Source organism: Elephantulus edwardii, unplaced genomic scaffold (genome assembly GCF_000299155.1).
Source record: "Elephantulus edwardii isolate Elephantulus edwardi_28Jun2011 unplaced genomic scaffold, EleEdw1.0 scaffold00034, whole genome shotgun sequence".
NCBI lineage: Eukaryota > Metazoa > Chordata > Mammalia > Macroscelidea > Macroscelididae > Elephantulus > Elephantulus edwardii.
This window is the reverse complement of record NW_006399784.1, coordinates 10,515,821-10,521,596: the sequence shown is the minus strand read 5'-3', so window position 1 is coordinate 10,521,596 and position 5,776 is coordinate 10,515,821.

Here is a 5,776-nt window from a genome sequence, read left to right as displayed (position 1 = left end):
AATCGGGATGGGTGTGTCAGAGGCGGTGCGGTTGGCGCAGGATAGAGCAGGGTTTAGAGCTGTTGTGCATAGGGTCGCTACGAGTTGGAAACGACTCGATGGAACATAACAATAATAACAACAACAACAAGTGACTATGTAGCCTACAAAACTAAAAATGTTTACCATCAGACATTTTATAAACAAAGTCTATTGATCCATATTTGAGGTCAATAAATAAAAAAACAAAGTAAACAAAGCAATAGTAAAATCTCACCACAAATCAAACGAAGAAAATCCTGACACTTTGCATAAGTATTTAAAATCTTTGTTTTCTGCAATTTGGTTTTATCTGCATAACTAATGGCTTTAATGAGTCTTTCTCTAATCCCAATGCAACATTCTCCTTCATATAGTTAACTTCTTGAATTATTTGCTTAGCATACAGATTGAATAATATAGAGAAAGGATAAAGACCTAACACACACTTTTCTTGATTTTAAACCTTGAAATTTTGCCTTGCTCTGTTTGTCCAACAGATTTTTGGTCTGGTATAGATTTTGCATGAGGACAACTAAGTGTTCTGGAATTCTCATCCTTTTCAATGTCAGCCACAATTTGTTATAATCTACACAATCTAATGGCTTTGCATAATGAATAAAGCAGAAATAAACATTGCTGGTATGCTCTGATTTAGCCAAGATCCATCTGACATCAGTATTAATATCTCTAGTACCACGTTTTTTTTTTCTGAATTTAGCTTGATTTTCCAGAAGTGAATTTATTTGCATGTGACATTAATGATATTGTTTGACAATTTCCATAGTCTTTTGGATCACTTTTCTTGGGAATGGGAGCAACTATGTGTTTATTCAGTTGGCCAGGTCTTTCACATTTGTTGGCAGAGACTTGTTGCATATTTATGGTTGCATCTGTTTCCTGAAACATCTCAATTACATTCCATCAATTTCTGGGAACTTACTTTTTACCAATGATTTTAGTGCAGTTTGTACTTCTTTTAGTATTTTTGATTCTTGATCATATACTTTCTGAAATGGTTCAGTATTGGCTAATTCCTTTTGGTATAGTGTCTGTGTTTTCCTTCCATCTTCATTTGATGTTTCCTGCATTCTTCAAGATTTTATCTATAGAATTTCAATATCAATAAAACAAAAATTCTCACCACTGCACCAGTAGGCAACATCATAAGAGATGGAGAAAATATGGAAGATATCAATGATTTCATTTTACTTGGATCCACAATAACATGTTTGGTACCAGCTGTCAAGGAATCAGCATATATATTTTATTGGAGAATGTTTCTGTCAAAGATCTCTCTAAAGTTCTAAAGAGCAAGCATGTCAGCTTAAAGACTAAGGTGCACCAGATATAAGTCTTGGTCTTTTCAATTGCTTCCTATGTATCTGAAAGTTGGACAATAAATAGCAAAAGAACTGTTGCCTTTGAATTGTGGTGTTGGCAAGAGTGGTGAATAGTCCTTGGGCTGTCAAAAGAACAAGCAAATTGCTTTTGAAGGAAGTACTTCTTAGAGGCAAAGATGGTGACACTTCATCTCATTTACTCTGGACTTATATTCAAGAGAAACAAATCCTTAGAGAGAAATGCAATGCTGGAAAAGGTAGCGATAAGGTCAGAGAAAGAGAGGAAGTCCCTAAACAAGACTAATTTACATGTGATTACCATGATGGGTTTGAACATGGCAGATGTTGTTAAGATGTTGCACCTTTCCAACCATAATATCCCTCTCCTAGAATTAGCCCCTTCTAGCAACATGCCAAATTAAGCAAGACAAATCATCCTTTGCTCTAAAGAACTCTTTAGCTGTACTCTTTCTAAGACATAGGTGGATTGACATGATGACTTTTGTAATGGGCTTCAGTGTGTCAGCCCCTGTGCGGATGGCACAGGACAGGTCAGGATTCAGATTTACTGTTCGCAGGCTTGCTCTGGGTCATACTCGACTCTACAGCAACTAAGAACAACAAATATCAGCAATTCATTATAAATAAAATTCTTAAGATTACAGAGAGAAGGAACTTTAACATCTGCATAGAAAAGTTTCACCTTATCAAGCACTTTTAATTATATGAGGACATATATTAACAGTACTTCTATTCAGTAATTTCTTTGAGATGATAACTAACCTAGAGACACAAAGATATCAGTAATAAGAGAACTGCAAGCAATAATAATATATTAATATTAATATTAATTGGTCATAATATGTTAGTATATACTTATGTTGTTGTTGAGCTAAGTATCTTCAAGTTGAATATAACCCATAATAATCCTATGAACAACACATATGAACCCTGACTTTATTGTGCCACCCTCACAATTTTTGACACACCGAGCCAATTGCACCAGTCACTGTGTCAATCTATCTGATTGACATTCTTCCTCTCTTTCATTGGCCTTCTACTTTTCAATCATTATGGATTTCTCCAAGGTATAGCCCCTCCTAGCAACATTTCCAAAGTATGTGACACAAAGCTGTAGTTTCTTAGACTCTAAGGATTACTTTGCCTGCATCTTCTCCGAAACCTATGTGTTTTGTTCTTTTGATAGTCCTTGGATTATTTAGTACTCTTGTCCAACATCACAGCTCAAAGGCATCAATTCTTCTTACATCATCTTGAATCACCATCCCGCTCTCAGATGCATACAAGAGACTGGAAAGACCATGGCTTGAAATGGGTGTACCTTATTCCTCAAACTAACAGCATTGTTGCTTAATAATTTTCAGAGGTCCCTGACTGCAGATTTCCCCAGTGTAATTCTTCTCCTGATTTTCTGACAGCTGGTATCAATGGGGTTGATTGTGGATCCAAATAAGATGAAGCTGTTGATCATTTCAATTTTTTCCCACTTATCATGCTGATTATATAAGTGTGTATAATTATATGTACATACATATTTAGTTTTAATATAATAAATTATATATTATTTATTTGTGTACATGCTGTGTGCTATCAAGTTGGAACTAACTCATAGCTGACCTTCCAATGTGTTTTCAGAAGCTATAAATTGCATAGGAAGATATTGCTTATCTTTCTCCCAGGGAACAGCTGATATATCAAAATGCATGTCTTTGGTTTGGCAGCAAAATTCATCACACTTTAGGCCACAAAAGCTTCTTATACATATATGTTGTTGCCGTTGTTATGTGCTATCTAGTTGAGCACTACTCATAGCAACCCTATGAACAAAAGACTTGAACACTGTTCTAGAACTATTGTAATTTCTTTATGTTCATAGAGTTTCCAGAAGCTTGTGGTTTAGGAAGTGGATGCAACTCCTGCTTCCAAACCTGAGTCAATCTAGGAGCTCCACTAAACACTGTCCATGGTGGGTAATCATTATGGTGGCCTAATGTGATATATTGTTGTTGTTGTTGTTGATTGCCATTGAGTTGAGCATGACTCATGCCTGAAGTCTTTCTATAACTATTGTTATTTATCTAAGTTAATAGAGTTTCCAGAGGCATATGGTTTAGGAAGTGGATGCAGCTCCTGCTTCCAAACCTGTCTTAAACTGGGAGCTCCACCAAACACTGTCTACCATGGGTAACTGTTATGGTATTTGACACCCCAATGACATGAGGTTCACCATCATAGCAACCCCAGGTTACTTCAGTACAGCAAATTGACAGAAGAGTGCTATACCACTTAGAAGACTATTCCTCCAAAATATAATAATAAACAACATTTAACTACAATCCCCTCCATGAGGTCTTGTTGCCTCTAAACATGAAGCTTAAATAAAATAAAAAAACCCACCAATATATTATGTTGTTGTTGTTGTTGTTGTTATGTGCCATCAAGTTGCCTATTATCCATAGCAGCTCTAAAACCTTCTCTTTCTTGATCCAGGCTGACTAATTCCGATACACCAATCCCCATTTCCCAGTCACTGTATTAATCCACCTTATCTGGAGTCACACACACACACACACACACACACACACACACACACACACAGAGACACACACACATTGTCCAGAAAACAGCCAAAAGACTGAGTCTTTGGTGATTTTAATTCATCTGAAGATCCAGGGGAAAATAATGAACACTCTCCTCCTAGAAATATTTACATCCTCAGAAAGGTGATGGCAGGTCACCATGATTTGGAATCTACTTGATGGCCGTGAATTTGAGTTTAAAAACCGTATAGGAATGCCTTGCATATCTTTACAGGTTCAGGCTACCTGATTTTTCTCCCAGAGAAATGCCAGTGGGTTTAGACTGCTAGGACTGATATTAATAGATGACTTCACCTTTATTCCAACAATGCCTAAATTAAAGTCATTAGCAACAAGGTCTAATTATCTAACTATATAAATATATATCTGTTTTTCTACCCATCAATTTATCTGTCTGTGAAGCCTTCTACATTTGTTTTTGTGTGTTTGTATTCAATATGCTCAACGTAAATGATTTATTAAAGTAGCTAGTAACCTTGAAGGGTTGCTGACAAGTAATGCCTAGGTACTACTCACCCTTATGATAATAGGACATTTCTCTGCTCCGCTGTTTGAAGTATTTTAGTCTTAGGGTTAAGGAGTCCGACTTTCTTTCCTGCTTCACCAGGACATAACATTTACCCAAGGATCATTTTCCTCATTTTACCTTCATCTCTAAATTTTTCTAAGGGCCTAAGATGTGTAAAACAAAACTTTTGAACGACTTCTATATTCTAGATTCCTATAGTTTACCCTGAGAAAAAAAAATAAGAGATAGGCTGCTTTCTTGAGATATAAGAATAGAGGGAGACAAGTATACATAAAATTATTATTAAGTAATATGAATTTCCATTTTATGTAATCAACATTTTCTGTTCTTAATGAACACCAATATGAATGTGACTCTTAAGTCAGGGTGTTTTTCTATGTATAATAAATTTTCTCTTTGGAAGTGTTAGCTACTGTGAGTTTTAATTAGCGCTTTTCTTTTTAAAGTAATATTACATTGTTTACTCTTGAATATTCAAAATGCTTATTTGCTTTGGCAAGGAATGGAGGACAACTGCAGGAAAGAGATTTGTTAGCTACATTTTAGATAGGATTAGAATTCTTGGACCCTAACAAATATGTATTCATTGTAATGAAGAAGAATTATAAACAAATTTTTCACTTGACAAATAGTTCCTTCAATTTCCTGCCCTGTTTTGTGTTTTAATTGTTTTCAAAGAGAAGAAAAGCAAATTTATACATTAATGAGGACATTTCCCAACAGAAAAGGGAAATATATTAAAATCTATATCTTTTTTTTATCTTTGTAATCCACTGTAATGAATATACTTGTAATGCTTTGGTACATCCCTGAACAATTTAATATTGGTAATCTCTTTTTTTTTTTTTTTTTTTTAATATTGGTAATCTCTTATGATGGGAAAGTACTAGGTCTTCAGTTGCTGAGAGGTTGGAGAATCATACCCTTGCAAAATGGCCTTATGATCTAGTTCTGAAACTTTAGTCATTGAAAACCTTATGGCACCTAATTCTTTTTTGACACACATATGAAATGATATTACAAGTCTCATAATGACTGCTAGAACTCAAGATATCTGTCAACATGGAACTTGACCTACCCTTAGACTTCAGCTAAACAGTAAACAAGCATGTAAAGTGAATAAAAGCAGTATGTGAGGAATGTACTTCTCTAGACAATTAGCCATGTGAGACCAAAAGTGAACATCTGCTTCCAAAGACAGCTTTGCAGACAGGAAAGAAAGACCAGGAAAGAAGGGTGGATGGCAACGTGGAAACTAGGGAGGA